The sequence below is a fragment of the Anomaloglossus baeobatrachus genome, chromosome 5, assembly GCF_048569485.1.
Source record: "Anomaloglossus baeobatrachus isolate aAnoBae1 chromosome 5, aAnoBae1.hap1, whole genome shotgun sequence".
NCBI classification, from domain to species: domain Eukaryota; kingdom Metazoa; phylum Chordata; class Amphibia; order Anura; family Aromobatidae; genus Anomaloglossus; species Anomaloglossus baeobatrachus.
This window is the reverse complement of record NC_134357.1, coordinates 107,856,651-107,882,620: the sequence shown is the minus strand read 5'-3', so window position 1 is coordinate 107,882,620 and position 25,970 is coordinate 107,856,651. Positions and strand designations below refer to the sequence as shown.

Below are 25,970 nucleotides of genomic sequence, written 5' to 3'. Positions count from 1 at the left end.
TACCACAAAACTGTTGCTTCAACCAGGTAGCTTTTTTTTATCACAAGGGTATCAGGAAAAATTGCACCATAAAATGTATTGTGCATTTTCTCCTGAGTACGCAGATACCCCATATGTGGTGGAAATCAAATGTTTGGGCACACGGCAGTGCTCGGAAGGCAAGGAGCGCGATTTCACAGCAAAATTGGTTGGAATTATTAGCGGACGCCATGTTGCGTTTGGAGACCCCCCTGAAGTGCCTAAACAATGGAGCTCCCCCACAATTGACCCCATTTTGGAAACTAGACCCCTCATGGAATTTATCTAGCTGTTTAGTGAGCACTTTGAACCCCTGGAGGCTTCACAAACGTTTGTAATGTTCAGCCGTGAAAATATTTTATTCTTTTTTTTTACCACAAAATTGTTTTTTCAAACAGGTAGCTTTTTTTCCACAAGGGTATCAGGAAAAAATGCACCAAAAAATGTATTGTGCAATTTCTCCTGAGTACACAGATACCTCATATGTGGTGGAAATCAATTGTTTGGGCATACGGCGGGGCTCAGAAGAGAAGGAGCGCCATTTCACAGTAAAATTGATTGGAATTATTAGCAGACGCCATGTTTCATTTGGAGACCCCCTGAGGTGCCTAAACAATGGATCTCCCCCACATGTGATCCCATTTTGGAAACTAGACCCCCCCATACAAAAAAATTAGTTTGGCAAAATAAAAAATACAGACATCAGTAAAAAAAAAAAAAAAATGAGCGTCTGCCACTAAGACCAGTGCCAAACGTGAGAGCAATGTAAAAGTCTCGCATCGCATCATCCACTGCAGTCTGGAAGCGAGCAACTGCGCTGGATAATGCGATGCGAGAGGGCGGGGCGGCAGATGAGAAAGGGCACAGCGGATGGAAAATGGGAAAGGGCGCAGCGGGTGGAGGAGCGGCAGAGGATGGAAAAGGGCGCAGCGGATGGATGATGGGAAATGGCGCAGCGGGTGGAGGAGCGGCAGAGGATGGGAAAGGGCGCAGCGGATGGATGATGGGAAATGGCTCAGTGGATGGAGGAGCGGCAGAGGATGGGGGGGAGGGAGGTGAGATGGGGATACCTACCTTACAGGATGGATCTAGGCAGCAGGATCACAGCAGACAGAAGAGGCAGCCACCCTCCCCCCACATGTGCTGCAAGCCACCCTCCCCCCACATGTGGGGGGAGGGTGGCTTGCAGCACATGATGGGATAGGACGTGTAGTGGCGATGGAGAAGGGGCAGCTGATGAAGGAGGCGGCGGCCGCCGATCGGGAACAGTGGGGGCCGATTCGGGGGCAGCAGAGGCTGAGAAAGGTGGGTGCGACGGCGGCGGGGACAGTGGCGAGCGTGGCGGCGGGGACAGCGGTGGATCAGGAGCGGCGGCAGGGACAGTGGCGAGCGTGGCGGCAGGGACAGTAAAGAGCGTGGCGACGGGGACAGCGGTGGATCAGGAGCGGCGGCGGGGACAGCGGTGGATCGGGAGCAGCGGCGGGGACAGTGGCGAGCGTGGCGGCGGGGACAGCGGTGGATCGGGGGCGGGGACAGTGGCGAGCGTGGTGGCGGGGACAGCGGTGGATCCGGAGCGGCGGCGGGGACAGTGGCGGCGGGGACAGCGGTGGATCCGGAGCAGTGGCGGGGACAGTGGCAAGCGTGGCGGCGGGGACAGCTGTGGATCCGGAGCAGCGGCGGGGACAGTGGCGAGCGTGGCGGCGGGGACAGCTGTGGATCGGGAGCGGCGGCGGGGACAGTGGCGAGCGTGGCGGCGGGGACAGCGGTGGATCCGGAGCGGCGGCGGGGACAGTGGCGCCGGGGACAGCGGTGGATCCGGAGCAGCGGCGGGGACAGTGGCGAGCGTGGCGGCGGGGACAGCTGTGGATCCGGAGCAGCGGCGGGGACAGTGGTGAGCGTGGCGGCGGGGACAGCGGTGGATCCGGAGCAGCGGTGGGGCAATCGGGGACAGCGGCGGGGCTGGCGGTGGCGATCGGAGCCGCGGCGGGGATGGCGGTGGCGGGCTGGGGTATTGGAGACAGCGGTGGGGGTGGGCGGGGCAATCGGAGACAGCGGCGGGGCTGGCAGGGTGATCGGGGACAGGGGCGGGCGATCGGGGACAGGGGCGGGTGGCACCTTACTGATGGGCACCCGCAGAGACCGCTCTCCTCGGCTTCCAGGGATGGTCACAGGCCGCAGATCCACATTGATTGGAGAGAGCGGTCACAAGACCGGTCTCTCCAATCAGAGCTGGGGGTGGGTGAAGCACCGATCACCCAGCTCCAGCCAATGGCCAGTGCTACAGCAGCACTGATCAGGGCTGGATTTAAATGTTCCAGCCATTTTCAATGGCTGGAACATTACAGTAACTGTAATTGGCTGAGCGGTGTTTGTCAGCCAATCACAGCCTCTGTAGGTTCGGGGAGGAGGCACCAGCACTCCTGAGGTCAGGCAGAGGTCCCCTCCTTCCCGAATCTACCGTTTAATCAAAGAAATTAGACTCCCCGGGGCTCCGGGACCGCGATTTTGCCATGACGTACTGGGTACGTCATGGGTCGTATAGCACCATGTCACCGTGACGTACCCAGTACGTCAAAGGTCGTTAAGGGGTTAAGATTGGTTTGGAACCCGAACTTGACCTGAACGACAATGGAAGTCACTAATTGGGCAGTCAGCCATAAACAGATCACTTATAGGGGCAGATGGGCTAGGTTTTTCCATTTTTGTTTGTTGGTACACACTACATCCGATCAGGTTGTTGTTACCCCAAGTACGAGCCATTCAAACACTGCAAGTGGCTTGCATTGGGCTGAGGAACAAGCGTACCCAAGCTCAGCGATGCTTGTGTGAGTGTTTTTCATACGTAAAGCACTTGAACTCCGAATTGAAACTTTATTTTTTGTGTAAAGTCTGTGTTTGGTACAAACACTGAACCTTGTATTCACTCATCTTTAAACACAACCAAGAGTTGTTACCCACATTTAGATATGAATATGACTAGAGATGAGCGAACCCCTGGAAGTTGGATTCAGTGGGTTCAGACAGACTTTTGTTAAAGTTTGGTTTGGGACCTGGACTTTACTTGAACCTCAATTTGGTACCAGGTCAATGGGAAAATCATAATCCTTTTGTGGGGTAATTTTTCAGATTCAGACACAGAAAATACATCAGAAAAATTTCTAAATACATTGGGTAAATGACATGCTATGGCTTTAGACAGATTCACAGAATCATAGAATGTTATGCGGGCGTCACACGAGACGAGCTGTCGCGCGATGCATCGTCGGGGGTCACAGTTTTCGTGACGCACATCCGGCGTCGCTTGCGACGTCGTTTTGTGTGACACCTCCGAGCAACGCAGAATCGCTCACAAATCGTGCGTCGTATACTCGTCGCTTATTTTTAAAAAATTGTTTATTTTTAATGGCACTGGTTGTTCATCGTACCCAGGGCAGCACACATCGCTCTGTGTGACACCCCGGAAACGATGAACACTACTTACCTGCGTCCCGTGGCTCCCGCCGGCTATGCAGAAGGATGGAGGTGGGCGGGATGTTTACGTCCCGCTCATCTCCGCCCCTCTGATTCTATTAGCCGGCCGCTGTGTGACGTTGCTGTGACGCCGAATGTCTCTCCCCCTTCAGGAAGTGGATGTTCACCGTCCACAGCGAGGTCACTCAGCAGGTAAGTACGGGTGACGGCGGTTTAACGACTTTGTACGCCACGGGCAACTAATTGCCCGTGGCGCACAAACGACGGGGGCGGGTACGATCGCTCGTGCAATCGCACGATAGATCATACCATGTGACGCCCGCATTAGAATTGGAAGGGACCTAGAGGGTCATTTGGTCCAACCCCTCGCTCAGTGCAGGATTCGCTGTATCATGCCACACAAGACTTCCATTGAAGGGGAAATCACTACCACTTGTGGGAGCCTGTTCCACTTGTTGATCTCTCTCACTGTCAAAAAATATATGATCATAAAATGTTAGAGTTGATAGGGAAGAATGTTAGAATTGGAAGGGATATATTCATTGATAGAAGACATACATTTCATAAAGCCCTGACACAACCCCAGATCCCAAAATTGAAGACTTTCCAGCTCTCAGAAGCTTCGTGACGCTAGCAAGAATTTGTTTTTTCAAAATATCAGAATTTTTTTCAACACTGATATAAAACAAAAACTATACATGTTTGGTATCTTCATAATCATACTGACCTGGAGAATCATACCACCAGGTAACATTTGTGGTAAAGTGAACGCTGTGAATAAAAAACAAAAAGCAATTGGAGAATTTAAGTTTTTTTCTTTTTTTGCCAGGCTTGGAATTTTTTTCCTTTTCTCATTAGCTCATTCATTAAAATGAATGGAGTCATTCAAAATGAGAGCTCGTTCCACAAAAAAACAAGCCCTCACTCTGCTGTATTGATGGAAATTTAAAAAAAGTTATGGCTCTTGAAATAAGGGGAGAAAAAAACGAAAGCGCAAAAGTGAAAAATTGCTCGGTCCTTAAGAGGTTAATAGGAAAACGGAGCAGCAGCATACAAATACCTACATTTCAAAATCAATTAAAAAATGAATGACTGCTATAATACGATTTAAAATGTCATTATAGCCAAATTTTGCCTTTAAGAGGTTAATAGGCAGTGTATGTATCCCACAATATTATTTTTTTATAAATATATTATGAAGACCACATAATAAGGATTTTATTTTATCTTTAGATTGTCACGCGAACAACTTTGGCATGGAGACAATGTAAAACACAAAATAATGCTTATAAAAGCTGCTATTAGCAGCAGGAAATGAATTTGTGAATTAATTGTATGGTGTAGTTATTGGCTATACAATTAGAAATGAGCAAGTACTAAGAAAAGTAATACACACTATGGGACATGTTCTTAGTCAGATTACAATTACAGGCAATAAACTGGAGACACTTTCTGTAGTCTTCACTTCATTTAATGTAATTTTTATTGCTTATATTAATCAATAAATCGTACTTACCACTTCAAGTGATTTTTCAGAATAACCTGTGTGGGCACATTAGGAATAATAATATTTTTGGATTTTATCTTACTAGCATTCTGCATTTTTAACAGTTTTCCTTTCTTCATTATAAGTATTTTCCATGGTAATGAGCTGCTATGATTAGAGATGAGCGGACCCGTTGAAGTTTGATTCAGCGGCTTCATCTGGACTTTAGATAAAGCTTGGTTTAAGACCTGGACTTGACCTATACCCCCATTGAAAATCACTAATTGAACAGTTCGAGTCTCTGTCCACATGCAGGCAGCCATAAAGAGAACAGATCTGGGGAGGATGGGCAGGGTTTTTCAATTTTTTTTTTTTTTGGTTGCACACTACATCCGATCAGCCTGTTGTTACTCCCGATGTGAGCTGGTCAAACACTGCAAGCGACTAAGTGTACCCGAGAACAGTGATGCTCGTGCAAGTGGTGTTCATACGTAAAGCATCCAAACTCCGAATTCTAGGTTTTTTTTGTAAAGTCAGGGTATGGTACGAACACCTTAGGTTCGTTTACCTCTAGCTATGATGTATACCAATCACAGTGTGCACAATAACTTGAGGAATTCCTGTTATCCTGTTTTTCAATAGCACATTCTGAAGGGCAGCAGCAGAGTGGAGGACATTGTATAGCATTGCTGAGCAGTGTAGCTGTGAATCCAGAACGGTGGTGAGATAAAGCATTTACTATAAAACAACAGTAGCATTTTATGTGCCTCTCACTCTGCTACTTCTATTCTTTTGCCCATCGCATCTGTGAAGTATTCATGATACTCCCCTGTCTTGGTTCCAGTTCTGGCCCTAGCTCTTTTCTCCCATGGATATGTCCATTTGCAGGAGTCTTTGCTAGGTTCCTCAGGTAACCTAGCAAACTCTTCCAACATCATCACTCTAAAGCGGGCTTTACACGCAACGACATCGCTAACGAGATGTTGTTGGGGGTCATGGAATTCGTGACGCACATCTGGCCTCGTTAGAGACATTGTTGCTTGTGAAACGCAAGAACGACCGTTAACGATCAAAATAACTCACCTAATCGTTGATCGTTGACACGTCGTTCTAATCCCGATTATCGTTGCTGTTGCAGGACGCAGGTTGTTTGTCGTTCCTGCGGCAGCACACATCGTTCTGTGTGACACCGCAGAAACGAGGAACATCACCGTACCTGCGGCCTCCCGCAATGAGGAAGGAAGAATGTGGGCGGAATGTTCGACCCGCTCATCTCCGCCCCTCCGCTTCTATTGGGCGGTCGCTTAGTGACGCCGCTGTGACACCGAATGAACCATCCCCTTATAAAGGAGGCAGTTCACTGGCCACAGCGACGTCGCTAAGCAGGTAAGTACGTGTGACGGGTCCTAGTAATGTTGTGCGCCACGGGCAGCGATTTGCCTGTGATGCACAACCGATGGGGGTGGGTGCTTTCACCAGTGACATTGCTAGCGATATCGCTGTGTGTAAAGCCTGCTTTAGCCTTTTAAAGTGAACCTGTCAGGTGCAATATGCACTCAGAACAACAAGCAGTTCTAGGTGTATATTGCTAATTCCTGCCTAAACATCCCTGTATACTGAGATAAAGAGATCTTTAGAAAAAGTATTTCTAAAGATCTTTTATTATTTGCTAATGAGCGAGGGGACTAGTCCCAAGGGCATTAGTTCCCCCTACTAGTCCGCCCTCTTAGCATGTTAGGGTGACACCCTAGCAAAACCAGGTAGTCACAGAAAGAGGTAATTCTCCTTGGCAGCTACACAGTCCCCACACAGACGTTCACCTGCCAATCAGGTCCTACTCACCCCCTCCCCAGGAAAAAGGGAGGGGGCAAGAGGAGTTAAGTTCAGATATGCTGTAGTCAGTGAAGTGCTGACAGGGAGAAGCTTGGAGCTCCCTGGAGAAGGTGGTAGTCTAGGTTGGAGCCCTGGACTACCGGACTAGGTGGCAGTGAGGGCCACAGGCGATGGAGATCCGGTCACGGGGATCCTGAGGCGTCCGGGACTGGGATGTAGCCCGCCGGTACCGAGAGTGGTGACTCGTTTCGGAGGCCGTTCGAGCGGACTAGTCCAGACACGGGGGAGACAGACAGAGAGAGTGGAAGGAAGGGCCCTGGCTGTACATCTGGGTGTGGGACACAAAAACACCCGCCAAAGATGACCGGCCATTTGGCAAGTTGGTTGACAAAACAGACTGTGTGTTTCCTGACCCTCCACATCAATACAGCCTTATCCAGCACCATGACTACCAACTGTAAGTGCTCTACTTCCTGCCTCCTAAAGACTGCTCCCTGCAACCTCTCACATTAACCTGGGCCCCAGGACTACACCTTCCCTACCCGTGGAGGGGATCCCACCTTGATGCCCTGCTCCATCAGCCCCGGGACCCCCAAATCTAGGCAGCGGCGGTGTCACCATCCATCACCGCAACCCACGAGTGGCGCCACAGACAATCTCCCCTGTAAATATCCCTTTTTCACTTGTGGGCGGCGGACCGCTGCTCGAGCCCGGGTCCGGTTCCCACTCAAGCCACAGTAAAGCCCCGGATCCGAGCATCCCCGAGCAGCCCCTTAGCTACAGTCTGGCCCCCACCCACAACATTAGCACCCCTACAAGGGCATACTAACATGCTATTCAATTCAGCATCACCAGCGGTACCTGTGTTCGCTGTGACCGCATTTCTGAATTCTTGACATCTGGACAGAGATGCAATCAAAGTTGGCAGCAGCAGTGGCTAATGTAGCATGCTGATAAACATCATCGTCTTGTGCTCAATATCTCTCCTTGTGAAAAAGTTTGAACTTCCACCAAAATCATCCATTTAAACACTCATTTTAGGCCTAAAACACACTTCCACATAAAAAACGTACGTGTCTCACATTCCGTTTTTCGGGTCCGTGTTCCGTTTTTATGGGCGATTCTCCGGTACGTATGACATCCATGTGATGGTGTATGCTTGCCGTGTATGCGTGTGGAATGGCTGTGTATGCGTATGTGTAATGTCCGTGTGAAATGTTCCGTGTGTGATGCACAATGTCGTTGATACATGTCGGCTGACAGCAGACAGAGTTGTGCAATGAGAATGAACTCGGGTGAACTTCACCCAACTTCATTGTCATACCGCGGCTCTGTCTGGGTGTCGCGTACTGATTATCAGTCACCTGTGAAGGACTCACCGGTGACCGCTAATCTCCTGAGTGACTGAAGTGAGCAGCGCGATTAGCGCTACTGTCACTCAGGCTACCCGCGGCCAGCTGGAGTCCTCCCCCCGAGACCGCAACTCACCTGTGACTTCATCGCTGTCACTTGTGAGACTTGCTGTCACAGGTGGAGGATCCAGCGGTGGCCATGAGTAACCTCAGTGACAGCACAGCTGATCGCATGGCTCGCGGCTCACCTCAGTTGCTGCGTGGAGCTATCAGGAGCGGCGGGGTTCTTCTGCAGCTCCTGTCACCTTCATGTAGCAGAGCTGGCAGCGACACTGGACCTCCGTGGATTACGCCGGACATGGATGGGTTTTTGGGGGTTAATAAATTGGTGAACGAGGGTATTTGTTATTGTTTTTTATTGCAAATAAAGGATTTTTCGTTGTGTGTGTTTATTACCTTTAAATTACAGGTTAATCATTGGGGGTGTCTCATAGACGCCTGCAATGATTAATCTAGGACTTAGTGGCAGCAATGGGTTGCGGCCATTAACTCCTTGTTACCCCGATTGCCAACGCACCAGGGCAAATCGGGAAGAGCCGGGTAAAGTTTAAAGTTCCAGAACTATCACATCTAATGGATACGGCAATTCTGGGCAGCTGCTGGATGATATTTTTAGGCTGCGGGGCTCCCAATAACGTGGAGCTCCCCATCCTGACAATACCAGCCTTCAACCGTATGGCTTTACCCTGGCTGGTATCAAAATTGGGGGGGACCGCACGTCGTTTTTTTTAATTAATTATTTATTTTACTGCACAGTATAGACCCGCCCACCGGCGGCTGTGATTGGTTGCAGTGAGCCAGCTGTCACTCAGCGTGTGGGCATGTCTAACTGCAACCAATCATAGGTGCCTGTGGGCGGGGGAAGCAGGGAATACGAGATTGATTAATGAGCGGCCGGCATTTTCAAATTAATTGAAGCCGCGTATCTTTGGCACACCTGTTCTTCGCCGCGCTGATGATCGGGGATCGGTGAGTATGCAACAGGGGAAGATACAGACCGAGCGCCAAAGGGATGATGACTGAGAACAGCAGAAAAAAAGGTAAGTCGACTGACATTTATCAAAAAAAAAAAACCCGACATCGTTCGTTTAACCCCTTCACGACCTTGGACGGATCTATCCGTCATAGATCGTGTCCCGTTAAGCCCCGCCCCCTGCCGCGGGCAGGCGGCGTGGATCGGCACACATATCAGCTGTTTTAAACAGCTGACATGTGTGCCTGCTAGCCGCGGGTGGAATCGCTTCCACCCGTGGCCATTAACCCCTTAAATCTTGCTGCCAAAGTCTGGCAGCAAGATTTAAATGCGCGCGGCCATGTTTGTTACTCACCGCCGCCCCCACCGGAAGTCACGTGTGTTATCACGTGACTATCGGTGGTTGCCATCGTAGCACAGGGTCATGTGATGACGCCTGCTGCTATGATCTTTCACTTTCATTTTCCCTCGGCCGAGAGCAGAGGGAAAACCAAAGTGAGTGAATCTGCTGATTACAGCGGTATTGCTGTGATCAGCAGATAGCGATCAGCGATCGGATTGCTGATTGCTATAGCCCCCTAGGGGGACTAGTAAAATAAAAAAAAAAAAGTAAAAAAAAAAGTTTTAAAAAATAAAAAAAAAAACAAAAAACCTAAAAGTTCAAATCACCCCCCTTTCCCCCCATTGAAAATTAAAGGGTTAAAAAATAAATAAATATACACATATTTGGTATCGCCGCGTTCAGAAATGCCCGATCTATCAAAATATAAAATCAATTATTCTGATTGGTAAACGGCGTAGTGGCAAAAAAATTCCAAACGCCAAAATTACGTTTTTTGGTCGCCGCAAGTTTTGCGCAAAATGCAATAACAGGCGATCAAAACGTAGCATCTGCGCAAAAATGGTACCATTATAAACATCAGCTCGAGACGCAAAAAATAAGCCATCACTGAGCCATTGATCCCAAAAAATAAGAACTCTACGTGTTTCGGAAAATGGCGCAAAACGTGCGCCACTTTTATTGGACAAACTTGTGAATTTTTTTTAACCCCTTAGATACAAGTAAACCTATACATGTTTGGTGTCTACAAACTCGCACCGACCTGAGGTATCACACCCAGACATCAGTTTTACCATATAGTGAACACCGTGAATAAAATATCCCAAAAACTATTGTACGATCCCACTTTTTTTGCAATTTTTCCGCACTTGGAATTTTTTTGCCGTTTTCCAGTACACTATATGGTAAAACTTATGTTTTCATTTAAAAGTACAACTCGTCCCGCAAAAAACAAGCCCTCATATGGCAAGATTGACGGAATAATAAAAAAGTTACGGCTCTTGGAAGAAAAGGAGCAAAAAACAAAAACGCAAAAACGGAAAGTGCCCGGGGGCTGAAGGGGTTAAAAACGTACACAGACGGTACGTGCTGAACACAGACATGCTACGTGTGCCATTCATGCAGGCACGGACCCATTGACTTTAGTGGGTCCGTGCCTGCGTGCTGACCGCCAAAAACGGACATGCCGGCTGTGTGGGAAAACGCACACACGTACTAACCACACGGACACACGTGTGATTTTATGTGTGTGTGCCATCTACCATAGGGCAACATTGGTCAACGTGTCTCCGTGTCTCCGGTACATGCAAAAACGTACCAAACATGTACTGGAGGCACGGATGTGTGTTGCAGGCCTTAAAGGAACCAACCAGCAGGATTTTCATATATAAAGTAAAGCCAGTGCTGTACTGGCACTAGGATTCTGAATGTAAGCATAGCTTTTGTTCAGAGATTGGATGCTTTATTTCAGAAATATGTGCAAGGAAAGTTCCAGAAATACACTGCTATTTGATTGACAGGTGTAACAGGAAGGGAATATGTGAGTCGAGACTTGCTATCTATTCCCGGCCCTGTCTGCATGCGCCGGAATTATTGTCTATGACAGTGACTGGAATGCCAGGCAGGCAGACAGGGGTGGGTAAAGTAAAGTTTCAGCCCACCCAACACAATGATGCTATCCCTTTATGAGATAATACTCAGCCATGTTTGTCACACGTCCAGTTGCTACATCTGGCAAGAGAGAAAGAGCCAAAGATAAGGAGGCCTCACAGGATAAGAGGTCTGGTAATATAGGGGCTTGTAAACTAGAATCATCTCCCCTATCATTGGCTGTAAACTGTGATGTCATGGGGCTGTGAGTATTTCCAGGTGTTGAAGACTCCTCCCATCTAAAAAAGTAAAGATTTCAAACCACAGGATCCTCTGTCCAAATCATCCAGATCTATATTATGCCCCAATTATTTCCCTGCTACATTGGTTCCCTTTAAAAAGCTGGCTCACAAGTTCATCAATGCATTTCAAATTATTCAACAACACAATCCAGTCATTTTCCACCTGAAATTACCTTCCAGATAAAAAAATTCCCATTGTTTTTGATATCTTCTTACTATGTCCTTTTGTTCTTTAGTATAGTCAAGACAGCTCCTTCTTCAGCCTCTGATCTTGATTTGACTATGTGGACTCTATGAGATCAACCAAATTCTAGACAGTAAGACAGGTCATTGGAATCACTCCTACATGCTAGACTGGAATGGAGAAAGTCTCGAAGAGAAATGCTGGATCCCTATAAAGAATATTAATGCTCCAATCTTACTCCTTAAATTTCAGGCTAAGCATCTTTTTTTTCTGCTGTTACAGACTAGTTCGGGATGATATCCTCTCTATATTATCTCTATATCCTAATGGGGCATATGGACAGGAGTTGATTTAATTACAACCACTTTAATACATTAAATAATTTAACTAAAAATAAATAAATATATTCAGAATTTCTACAGATCATTACAATTTCCTCTTTCATTTTTCAGCAATGCACCTTACATACTAAATATTAGCTTTATGATAGTCATGTTCCTATTCTGTCTTGTGTGCCCTGAATTTTTGGCCTTATTCCTATATATTCAGTATCCAATAATATTTTACTGGCTCCCCACTGTCATCATGCCAGGTAGAAACAGAAAGGCATAGTAATGAGCTTTTATTCAGAAATGACTTTGATGAATTAGCCAATGTTATACTTGTCAACTGTGAGAATATGAGAAAATGTTAGCATGTTGCCACTTTTATTGTGTATATCAACCTGTTAAATCTACAGGGAAAATGAAGAAAACACACTAATTAATGTTAGCAATCAAACATATCTGAAATATCTGGCTGAAAAATGTTTGTACTCGCATTGAAAATTATTATTTATCAATTACTTAGCCTAAAACGCTCAGTCAGTGGCATGCCGCTATTGGCAGAAAACCTGTGCCGCTAACTGGACCTGTAAGTTTGGGTCCCACTGCTCCACAATTCAGTCTTTTCACCTGAGTCTCAGCACAGCAGATGCAAAAAAAGCACCAGATTGTGCCTGCTGTGTGGAGCCTCAGTCCACACCATTACAGAACACAGCAGTGCATCAGGAGATCAGTGCTAGGTGACAAGTTTTCCTATTTTTAAATTACAGAGTGTGTTTGGGATGAGGCTGTGCCTGAGCGCATTATACTGTGGAGGCATCATGCTGCGTGGGGTTTTGGGCAACATGATAATGTATATGGGGAATTAATTGGGCATCATACTGTGCGGGGCTGATAGGCTATTATACTGTATAGGGGTCTGTGGTGGTGATCATACTGTGTGTGGGGAGGTATCATAAAGTGTAGATGACTGCTGAGTCCATCATAGTGTATGGGGTGTTTTGCAGGCCATCATACTATGCAGACCACTATGTAGGTTATGTGTGTGGAGGGCTGTATGGCTCACTATTACATGTGAGCGGCTATGTATGTGGGGGACTATGAGGGCATCATACTCTGTGTCTGAGAAGTGAGGGTATTATACCATGTTGGGGGTATTATACTATGTTAGCAGGACATCAAAGTGTGTGGGTGCACAATGGGAGCATCATACTTTGCTGAGGGCACTATAGAGTCATCATACTGTATATGTGTTTGTGTATGGAAGGTACTATGTGGGTAATTTGTGTGGGAGAATTCACTGTGAGGACATTATGCAGTGTGTGTGTAATACTACTGTATGTTCTGAGGATTTCGATTGCGTTAGGGCAATGACAACAGAGACGAGTTCTTGGTACAAGATGTTATATAATATGTCACCACGGTAGATACACAACGGGAATAAACACAGTAAAACAACACACAAAACGGAGCGAAGGGGATTCCCGGGGCCACGCACCGGACTCCCCCAGGGAGACCACCAGAGCGAACCCCTGTACAGGGACTGTCCGGCAATCAACCCCGGAAGGCCTAAATGTGCGGCAGCCGGTACACAAGGGGCAAGTGGTATAGTCCAGGAGTGTCCGTACGGGATGATTGTCCAGAGTGGTTACGAACCGGGCAGAGTGCTGATCAAAGACGGCAGACGGAGTCCGGGCACAGCTTGAAGAAAACCGGGTATGGTCCAGAGTCGGTCGGTAGAGTTTCAGGAGAATCCAAGGCAATCAGGAAGTAGAAACAGCAAAGCAGGAGCACACAGCAAGCAGTATACTCAGGCACTGGACTGGGCTGAGAGGCGGCCTTTTAAGCAGCTGGACAGGAAGTAGGGCAACAGAACCTTAAACTCCATGTTAACTGAGGGCAAGCTCATTCAAAAGAGAACTGGAAAACCTGGAAACCTGACATTACTCCCCCCCCCAGAGACGGCCTCAGGACGGATCAGGGCCCGGCTTGTCCGGGAACCGTCGATGAAACTGAGCGATCTTCCGGGGTGCCCGAATGTTACCCACCGGTTCCCAGGAATCGTCCTCGGGGGCGTACCCCTGCCAACGTACCAGATATTGAAGCCGACGACGATGGAGCCGGGAGTCAATAATGTCCTCAACCACGAACTGCTCCTCGCCGTCGACCATCACAGGCGGAGGAGGAGGCACAACACGACCACGAAACGTATTAGGGGAGACAGGTTTGAGGAGAGACACATGAAAGACCGGGTGTACCTTTAGATGGTGCGGCAACCGTAGCCGACAGGCCACAGGGCTCACGATCCCGGTGATCTTAAACGGACCGATGAATTTTTGTCCCAGCTTCTGCGAAGGAACACCCAATCTCAGGTTTTTGGTGGATAACCATACAGAGTCCCCTACCTTGTACATGGGTGCCGGTTTCCGGTGAGTGTCTGCCGACCTCTTGTAACGCTCCTGGGCCGTAGCCACAGTGTCCTTTAGAACCTCCAGATTCTGCTGCAAGGAGTTGATCATGGAAAAGAGCTGATCTACTCGTGTCTCAGTCATTGCCCCAGCGAAATCCTCTTATGGCCTGAGTATAATGTAATACTACTGTATGTTCTGAGGATTTCGATTGCGTTAGGGCAATGACAACAGAGACGAGTTCTTGGTACAAGATGTTATATAATATGTCACCACGGTAGATACACAATGGGAATAAACACAGTAAAACAACACACAAAACGGAGCGAAGGGGATTCCCGGGGCCACGCACCGGACTCCCCCAGGGAGACCACCAGAGCGAACCCCTGTACAGGGACTGTCCGGCAATCAACCCCGGAAGGCCTAAATGTGCGGCAGCCGGTACACAAGGGGCAAGTGGTATAGTCCAGGAGTGTCCGTACGGGATGATTGTCCAGAGTGGTTACGAACCGGGCAGAGTGCTGATCAAAGACGGCAGACGGAGTCCGGGCACAGCTTGAAGAAAACCGGGTATGGTCCAGAGTCGGTCGGTAGAGTTTCAGGAGAATCCAAGGCAATCAGGAAGTAGAAACAGCAAAGCAGGAGCACACAGCAAGCAGTATACTCAGGCACTGGACTGGGCTGAGAGGCGGCCTTTTAAGCAGCTTGACAGGAAGTAGGGCAACAGAACCTTAAACTCCATGTTAACTGAGGGCAAGCTCATTCAAAAGAGAACTGGAAAACCTGGAAACCTGACAGTGTGGTTGGAGCATTTGTAGGGCATCATACTCCATTGGGGCAATGAAAGCTATATCATAGTGAATGAAACAAGAGGCTTCAATAGGGGCAAAAACACTGTACTTGCCCCAATACAAATTTCTCTCACTGTCTTTAAAATTTGGGATGCATGTCCATTTGTGAACTGGCTTACTGCATTGAATATATATTGCGTATATTCAGATTTTGAAAGTTTTCCAATCTACAAAGAATGGAGAGATCTGTAATTTTTTATCATACGTACACCTCAGCTGTGACACACAGAATCCCCCAACGAAAAAATCCAGAAAATCACATTGTGTGATTTCTAAATAATTGATTGCATTTTATTGCCTGAGATAAGTTAGTTGATAGAATAGAAAAATAAAACTTAATATTTGGTACAGAACACTTTGTTTGCAGTTACAGAGGTCAGACGTTTCCTGTAGTTCATGAACAAGTTTGCACACACTGCAGCAGGGATTTTGGCCCACTCCTCCACACTGATCTCCAGATCTTTCAGGTTTTGGGGACGTCGCTGGGTAACATTGAGTTTCAGCTCCCACCAAAGATTTTCTATTGGGTAGGCCACTCCAAGATCTTGAAATGCTTCTTACAGAGCCACTCCCTAGTTGCCCTGGCTGTAGTTGACCCAACACACAACCCATCTTCAATGCTCTTACTGAAGGAAGGAGGTTGTTGGCCAAAATCTGGATATACATGCCCCATAAATCTTTCCTTCAATATAGTGTAGTTTGAGACTGTGGTACCAGCTCTCTTCAGGTCATTGACCAGGCCTTCCTGAAAAGTTATGGGCTGAATTGTGACATTTCTTAGAATCCTCCTTACCCCACGAGGCAAGATCTTTCATAGACAAAATAAGATTGACAGTCATCTTGTGTTTCTTCTATTTTTTCAATAATTGTGCCAACAGCTTACCAAGCTTGCTTACCTATTGTCCTGTAGCCCATCCCAGCCTTGTGCAGGTCTACAATTCTGTCCCTGGTGTTCAGTGGTGTAGAGTTTGTTGGAGCCGACATTCAGGGTACAGGATAATTACGCTGACACTCAGGACACGGGATAGTGTCACTGACACTTGGCTCTTTCACTCTGCACTCATGTTTCCCATGATCTGAAATCCATCTTTCTATCAGCACCCAGCTTTCCTATGTTCTAATACCCATCTTGTCCTCAGCGTACACCTTCCCCATGCTCTGCTATACATCTTTCCCTCAGCACGCAGATTTCCCATGCTCTGATATACATCTTTCCCTCAGCACCATAGGGATATCACAGCATGATATCAGAGCATGGGAAAGCTGGGTGCTGAGGGAAAGGTGTATAGCAGAGCATGGGAGATCTGTGTACTGAGGGAAAGAGCCTCTTTCCATCAACACAAAACTTTCCCATCCCATGCTTTTATCTAATATATAAAGCTGAATGTGTGTGTGTGTGTGTGTGTGTGTGTGTGTGTGTGTGTGTGTGTCCGGGATTGGCATCTGCACCATCGCAGCTACAGCCACAAAATTTTGCACACTCACACGTCTGGACCCCGAGAGCATCATAGGCTATGTTTTGAGGGGAAATTTTAACCCCGCGCTATACAGTTATTCGCCAAAAAATCTGCCTCCATTAAAGCGAATGGAGCTGGGAGCCACAGTGCAACCAGAACTTCAGAAGAATGCGCAGCCACGCCCTAATATGGAATGTTGGCATGTCACAATGCAGCCAGGGAAAGAGACAGACACAGACAGGGAAAGAGGCAGACACAGACAGGGTAAGAAACAGACATAGACAGGGTAAGAGACAGACACAAAGAGACAGACACAGACAAAGAGACAGAGACAGCCACAGGGAAACAGACAGACAGGGAAAGAAAGGGAAAGAGACAGACAGTGTAAGAGACAGACAAAGAAAGGTAAAGAGACAGACAAAGAGACAGACACAGGGAAAGAGACAGAGAAAAAGAGGGACAGAGACAGACAGGGAAAGAGAGGGAAAGAGACAGACAGGGAAAGAGAGGGAAAGAGACAGACAGGGAAAGTGACAGAGATAGATAGACAGACAGGGAAAGAGATAGATAGACAGGGAAAGAGATTGAGACAGATGGAGAAAAAGACAGAGACAGTCAGAGACAGACAGGGTGTAATACTTATTCTATATTCTGAGGATTTCGATAGCGTAGGGCAATGACAATCAGAGACGAGTTCCGGGTACAAGATGTTTTATAGTATGTCACCACGGTAGAAACAGAACAAACACAACAATACAATAACACATACAATACTTTCCGGAATAGACGCGCAGGGGATTCCCGGGACCACGCACCGGACTCCCCCAGGGAGACCACCGGAGCGAACCCCTATACAGGGACTGTCCGGCAATCTACCCCGGAAGGCCTAAATGCGCAGCGGCCGGGATAAGGAGCAAGCGGTAAAGTCAATGAGTGTCCGTACGGAAATGTTTATCCAGGATGGTTACGAACCAAAAGAGAACCAGGCGGAGTGCTGACCGAAGATGGTAAACGGAATCCGGGCACAGCCTTAAGAGCCGGGTACAGTCCTGAGACAATCGGTAGGTAGTCCTTTAGGGGAATCCCGAGGCAATCCGGAATAAGCAGCAAACACAGCAGGAGCACACAGCAGGCAGTATACTCAGGGACTGGACTGGGCTGGGAGGCGGCCTTTTAAGCTGCTGGACAGGAAGTAGGGCAACAGAACGGTAACCTCCATGTTAACCGAGGGCAAGTGCAGTCAAAAGAGAACTGGAAAACCTGGAAACCTGACATTACTCCCCCCCCCAGAGACGGCCTCAGGACGGATCAGGGCCAGGTTTGTCCGGGTACCGGCGATGAAACTGAGCAATCTTCCGGGGTGCCCGAATGTTACCCACCGGTTCCCAGGAATCGTCCTCGGGGGCGTACCCCTGCCAACGTACCAGATACTGAAGCCGACGACGATGGAGCCGGGAGTCAATAATGTCCTCAACCAGGAACTGCTCCTCGCCGTCGACCATCACAGGCGGAGGAGGAGGCACAATACGACCATGAAAAGTATTAGGGGAAACGGGTTTGAGGAGAGACACATGAAAGACCGGGTGTACCTTTAGATGGTGCGGTAACCGTAGCCGACAGGCCACAGGGCTCACGATCCCGGTGATTTTGAACGGACCGATGAATTTTTGTCCCAGTTTCTGCGAAGGAACACCCAATCTCAGGTTTTTGGTGGATAACCATACAGAGTCCCCTACCTTGTACATGGGTGCCGGTTTCCGGTGAGTGTCCGCCGACCTCTTGTAACGCTCCTGGGCCGTAGCTACGGTGTTCCTTAAAACCTCCAGATTTTGTCGTAGTTCTGTCACTCTGTCCTCCACCGCTGGTACCGAAACCGCAACCGGTGACCTAGGCAAAATAGTCGGATGGTAACCCAGGTTAGCGAAAAAGGGCGTTACCTTAGTGGAGCTGCTCTGAGTGTTGTTGTAGGAGAACTCCGCCAACGGAAGCATCTTCAACCAATCGTCTTGGAGATGGCTGACATAACAGCGAAGATATTGTTCCAGGGTTTGATTCGTCCGTTCGGTTTGTCCATTTGTCTGAGGATGGTATGCAGAAGACAAACAGACATCAATCTGGAGTGCCGTACAAAACCCCTTCCAGAATCTCGACGTGAACTGCACGCCCCGATCGGAGATGATCTCATCCGGTACCCCATGCAATCGGAATACGTTCTGGACAACCAAATCCACTGTCTCTGCGGCTGAGGGAAGACCGGTACACGGAATGAAGTGAGCAGCTTTAGTCAATCGATCCACCACCACTAAAATGGTATTATGCCCGCCTGAGACCGGCAACTCCACAATAAAATCCATGGAGATAGACCCCCAAGGGCGAGATGGCACGGGTAACGGTTGGAGGAGTCCCGTAGGAGCCACACGAGGGACCTTGCACCGGGCACAAACCACACATGAGTGGACATAGTCCTTCACGTCCTTTAAACAGGTAGGCCACCAGAAAAACCGGCTCAGAAATTCCTGCGTCTTCTGTACCCCCCTATGACCGGCCAACACGGAGTCATGAACCAACTTGAGAACCCGAAGTCTTACGGCCTCCGGGACATAAATGCGTCGTTCTCTTAACCACACACCATTCCGAAGAACAAGTGTTACATCATTCGGGGGGGCAGCAAGCAATACATCACCATCATAGGCCAGCTTGATGTCCTTCCACAAGTCCTGGTCCTGGATTACTCCAACGAAATTGGCATCTGTTAACACGGTCTGCGACGGGGTTCCAGGCACGGAGTCCACGGCAGGGATTCGGGACAAGGCATCGGCTTTCCCATTACGTGAACCTGGACGGTATGTAACAACAAAATTGAATTGGTTAAGAAATAGGCTCCAACGGGCTTGTCGTGGAGACAGGCACCTGGCAGACTTGAGAAATTCCAGATTACGGTGATCTGTGAGTACTATCACTTGCTGCGCGGCTCCCTGTAAGTGGTGTCTCCATTCCTTGAAGGCGGCAATAATCGCCAATAATTCCTTATCCGCAATGTCGTAGTTCCTTTCCGCAGGGGACAACCTGCGGGAGAAGAAGGCACACGGATGCAGGAGACTCTTGTCCCCGGTCCTTTGAGAAAGAATGGCCCCTAATGCGTAGTCGGAAGCGTCGACCTCCACGATGAAGGGAAGTGCGGGATTCGGATGCACTAGTATGGGTGCTGAGGTAAAACATCCCTTGAGACGATGGAACGCTTCCTGAGCCTGGGCGGACCATACAAACTTCTGTCCTTTCTTAGTCAACAGGGTGATGGGACGAACAATCTCTGAAAAGTTACGGATAAAGCGTCGGTAAAAGTTGGCAAAACCGACAAAGCGTTGTACCTCTTTGATGTTTCCCGGTTCCGGCCAGTCGAGAATGGCTTGTATCTTGCTAGATTCCATGTTCAGTCCCTGAGGAGAGATGACATAACCTAAGAATTGTATTTGTGAGCAGTGGAACTCACATTTCTCCAGTTTAATGTACAGGTGGTTGTCCCTCAGCCGGGTAAGTACGGTCTTGACGTGCTCCTGGTGTTCCTGGAGAGAATCAGAAAAGATTAGCATATCATCCAGATAGATCACCATGAATTGGTCCATGATATCCCTGAAAATATCATTAACTAGATGTTGAAATGCCGCAGGAGCGTTACAAAGTCCAAAAGGCATCACTAAATACTCAAAATGTCCGTACCGACATCGGAACGCGGTCTTCCACTCGTCTCCGGGACGTATACGAAGCAGATTATATGCCCCACGGAGGTCCAATTTGGTGAATATCTTTGCCTGTTGGACTCTCTCCAATAGCTCCGGAATCAACGGTAACGGATACCGGTTCCGGATGGTTATTTTATTCAGTTCCCGGTAGTCAATACAGGGTCTCAGAGTCCCCTCCTTCTTTTTCACAAAAAAGATGGGTGCCCCTGCGGGCGAGGTAGACGGGCGAATAAATCCCTTGGCCAGGCTTTCATCAATATACTCCTTTAGGGCTTCTAGCTCAGGTGCCGCCAACGGGTAAACATGACCAAACGGGATTTCTGCCCCTGGGAGTAAGTCTATGGGGCAATCATACGGTCTATGCGGAGGAAGCCGATCGGCCTTTCTTTTGTCGCATATGTCAGCGAAGTCACGATAAACCGAGGGTAAAACGGGTACCTGTACCGTGCCTTCTGCATGTGGTGTTACCGGAACCGGAACAGTTGGACAAATGGCCGGATCACTCTGCGGTGGGAAGGATATCTCCTTAGTTTCCCAATTGATGACCGGATTTGTAGACCGTAGCCACGGAATACCTAGAATAATCGGAAAATGTGGAGAAGAGATCATCATGAAAACAAGAGTCTCCTGCTGACCTGGTTTCATCACGCATTCTAGCGGTACTGTTTCCCGATCCACTGGTCCAGATGTTAACGGAGATCCGTCTACCGTCTCCATGGTAACCGGTAAGGATCTTTGCTGAGAACGGATACCGTGTTTACTAGCAAAAGAAAAGTCCATGAAATTTCCCCCTGCCCCAGAGTCTATCATTGCAGAGGTAGGAATTAGCTGTCCCTCCCACCGGATCTGAATGGGGAGTGAACAATGGGTATATTTCCCTTCTGAGTCCTTCGGTGAGGTAGACATTACCGTCAAGGGAAATACCGCATCCAAGTGTCCACTTGCCTCAGAGATATCAGACTCTGCGTCCGTGTTATCACACTCTGCCATGGCTGCCAATACCTTATTTGGGCGATTCGGACGTTTCGGGCAGTCGATTAAAAAATGGTCCGATTGACCGCAGTAGAAACACAAACGCTCACGGAGCCGGTGTTCACGACGTTCGTTGGTCTCTCGCTTTTGTAGAGAGTCCACTTGCATAGGAACGTCCTCAGCCTCCCGTGGCGTCCTGAAAGCCGGTTCTCTGGAAGGAAATGTATTATTATTTATACGGTTTATAGCTGCCCATTTTTCCTGTCTACGTTCCGTTAAACGGGTATCTATGCGCACACAGTGCTGGAGAAACAGGTCAAAATCCCCTGGGGATTCTGAACGGGCTAACTCGTCCTTGATGGTACCGGACAAACCCTTTCTGAAAACGGACAATAATGCATTGTTTCCCCAGTCGGTGTCTACCACTAACCTCCTGAACTCAGTGGCGTATTCAATGACAGAGCGCTTTCCCTGACGTAAGGTAAGGAGAGCAGATTCAGCGGTAGCACGGCGATTCGGATCATCAAACATCTGCGCCATTGCGTTCAGAAAGTCATCTAGGTGATTTAAACGGATGTCCCGGTTTTCTATCATCGGATTAGCCCAAGCCAGTGCTCGTGAGGTTAATAACATGATGATACATAACACCTTTGACCGGTCAGAACGGTAATATTCAGCATGTACATCGAAAAACAGTATACATTGGTTAATAAATCCACGGAACTGACTACGATCACCATTAAAACGGAATGGGGGTAACCTAGGCATACCGGCAGCTGATACGGACGTAGTGGGGACGGCTTCCTGAGCCTCCACTCTGACTTGCAAATCCTGTATAGCCGGACCCAGTACCTGGTGATCATGGCCCAGCTGCGTTTCCACATCTCTAAGCTTAGTCTGCACCACCTCCATCTCCTGCTGCAGGGAGTTAATCATGGAGAACAGCTGATCTACTCGTGTCTCAGTCATTGCCCCAGCGAAATCCTCTAAAGGCCTGAGTATAATGTAATACTTATTCTATATTCTGAGGATTTCGATAGCGTAGGGCAATGACAATCAGAGACGAGTTCCGGGTACAAGATGTTTTATAGTATGTCACCACGGTAGAAACAGAACAAACACAACAATACAATAACACATACAATACTTTCCGGAATAGACGCGCAGGGGATTCCCGGGACCACGCACCGGACTCCCCCAGGGAGACCACCGGAGCGAACCCCTATACAGGGACTGTCCGGCAATCTACCCCGGAAGGCCTAAATGCGCAGCGGCCGGGATAAGGAGCAAGCGGTAAAGTCAATGAGTGTCCGTACGGAAATGTTTATCCAGGATGGTTACGAACCAAAAGAGAACCAGGCGGAGTGCTGACCGAAGATGGTAAACGGAATCCGGGCACAGCCTTAAGAGCCGGGTACAGTCCTGAGACAATCGGTAGGTAGTCCTTTAGGGGAATCCCGAGGCAATCCGGAATAAGCAGCAAACACAGCAGGAGCACACAGCAGGCAGTATACTCAGGGACTGGACTGGGCTGGGAGGCGGCCTTTTAAGCTGCTGGACAGGAAGTAGGGCAACAGAACGGTAACCTCCATGTTAACCGAGGGCAAGTGCAGTCAAAAGAGAACTGGAAAACCTGGAAACCTGACACAGGGAAAGAGACAGACAGAGAGATAGAGAGAGTGAGACAGAGAGATATATACAGATGGGGAGACAGACAGAGAATGGGAGAGAAACAGAGAGACAGTTACTATCCCGGGCGTTAATACATTCTATTTATACATTCTAGCCCGGGAATGTTAATACATTCTATTTTGTCAACAACAGTGATTAACCCGGGCGAAGCCGGGTAGTACAGCTAGTCCTTGTATATAGCTCTCCAACTACTATAATCGCCCCCACATAGTCTTCCATATAGTATAATGGGACCCACATAACCCTTCATATATTAGAATGCACCCCCATACTCCACCATGTAATGCACCCTCATAGTTTTCCAATTATTATACTGCACCTCCCATAGTCCTCCATGTATTATAATTCACCCCATAGCCCTTTATATATTATAATGCATCCCATAGTTCTCCATATATTATACTGCACCCCATGGTCCTCCATATATTTTAATGCAGCCCCATAATCCTCCATATTATATTATACAGCCCCCATACCATTTAATGCAGCCCCAAAGTCCTCCATATTATATTATGCAGCCCCCATACAATTTAATGCAGCCCCATAGTCCTCCATGTTTTATAATGCAGTCCCATAGTTCTTCATAGTATGCAGTCCCCATACCATTTAATGCACCCCGTAGGTCTCCATGTATTATAATGCAGTCCAATAATCCATGTATAAGGTGTTTTTCATATTGTATTATGCAGCCCCATACTGTTTAATGCACCCCCATAGGTCACGGTGTAATCACTGATTAAAGAAAGCAAACAAGTCCTCACCTCTCCTCATTCCCCCACTGCTCAAGTCAGCATCTACTGCTCTGCAGTTTCAGCACAGCAGTTGTGCAGTAGTGATGTCACCACGCTCCGCTGCACTGAGACGTTGAGCGCAGGCATAGAGGGAGAATGATGAGGGACGGAGCATAGCAACTACGTTCCATCCTTAATCATTGCTGTGTGCGATGATGGGCGAGGGCCCATAGGCGAGGGAGGCCCGTGCCTCCGCTGGCCCCACTCACCACTGACTCATAGGCCCCATAGCAGCTGCGTGGTCTGCCACTGAACAGCACAGCTCCTGTCTCATAGAGAGGAGCCAGCTGCTTCTTTGCAGGGCAGACATCGGACCCCTATCTCTGCTGGGCCTGGTCACAGTGGCGATCTCTGCTACCACTATCGTTACGTCCCTGTTGGTGTCCTTAGACAGCTCTTTGGTCTTGGCCATGGTAGAGAGATTGGAGTGTGATTGAGTGTGTGAACAAGTGTCTATTACACAGGTAACATGTTCAAAAAAGCACAATTAATACAGGTAATGAGTGCAGAGTAGGAGGGCGTCTTAAAGAAAAAATAACAGGTCTGTGAGAACCAGAATTCTTGCTTGTTAGTAGGTGATCAAATACTTATTTCATCCAATAAAATGCAAATTAATTATTTCAAAATCATACAATCTGATTTTCTGGATTCTTGGGGGATTCTGTCTGTCACAGTTGAACAGTTGAAGTGTACCTACAATAAAAATTACAGACCTGTCCATTCTTTGTAGGTGGGAAGACTTGCAAAATTGGCAGTGTATCAAATACTTAGTTTCCCACTGTATGTATATGCTGTATTTCTTTTTTATTTATTAACTTTATTGTTTTGGGGGGGCCCAATTTGGATATTTCCTATTGGGCCTAATGATTATTATACTGAACAAAAATATATATTTGTGAACAATATTTGAGAGAAAAGGGCCTTTTGTGTACATAGAAAAAGTCTTAGATCTTTGAAAAATGGAAGCAAAAACAAAAGTTTTGCATTTATATTTTTGTTCAGAATATGTAAGGCCCTGCTCTCAGTTTTGCAAATGTTGTGCACCTTCAATCCTGCTTGTTTTCCATGTATCTCCCCCCCTAATGCTTTGATGACAGTTATGGCTTTATAAAGCAAGAGGAAGGTGGAGATACATGAAAAAAAGGCTGGTGGAAAGGTGTATTTCAATCACGTCATAATGCACCGAGAGCTTCTCTGATAGCCTAACTAACTAGCTATTTAGTTCATAAGGATAAGAAAGTAAAAATCATGGGTAATTGTGGCCAATTTTACTTTGTAAGGCGTCCTATAGAATGACTATTCTAGAACAGTATGACTTACCCCTAATTAAATTTCCTTAGCAGTTCTTACTTTTACAATCACTGGTCTGCCACGTACATAAATTGCTTTTTGGCCAAATTCAAACATCTGTGAAATGTGGACAGTGCTCAGATCGCAATATCCGGTCGCCTGACCTGAGCTAACAGGTTCATATTTAGACAGACGTGAGAATTCAGCCTTGGTTTCAGTCAATTTGATTTTCTTGAAGAATAATATCATGATAAATAGAATGAAGTTACGCTTACCTGAACTGCTGCAGAACTTCTTTTAAAAGAGAAAAAAAATGAGTTTCTGGTACGACATTTATTTATTGATTAATACCCAATAATTTTGGGAAACAGTGTGTTTTTCAATGCTCCTACAGGGGGCAAAGTCCTATATTGTACACATTACAGTTGCTGTAGGATCACTTTTAGGGCAGAGTCACACTGACGTATGACTCGCATGTGTGCACTGCGAGAATATCTCGCATTGCACTCGGCCTCATGTAAGACAAGGCTGCAGCTCACATCTGTGAGTTTTTCCTCAGCCCTAATCAGACTGAGGAAAAAAATCGCAGCATGCTGTGCTTGTCTGCAAGAGCCATATCACTCTCCCCCTTACACGTCTATGGGTGTGAGAGAAACATCAGACTGCGCTCGCATGTCATTCAAGTGCAGTGCAATATACGCACAAGCTGACAATGGAGGAGATGGGGAGATTAGTCCCTCCCTCTCCTCCACAGTAGTGATCCGATTGCAAGATCGGGTCACAGTGGCATGACACTCGGCTTACGCTCGCAGCAGAGCGGGAGCCGAGGGTCATTAG

General features: G+C 47.7%; 1 protein-coding gene across 1 annotated transcript in view; it reads left to right on the top strand.

Annotated features, from left to right (window-relative positions):
- The window catches only part of HTR7 (5-hydroxytryptamine receptor 7), a 274,320-nt gene that overhangs the window by 199,481 nt on the left and 48,869 nt on the right, over positions 1-25,970 (top strand). The gene's annotated exons all lie outside the window — the stretch shown is intronic.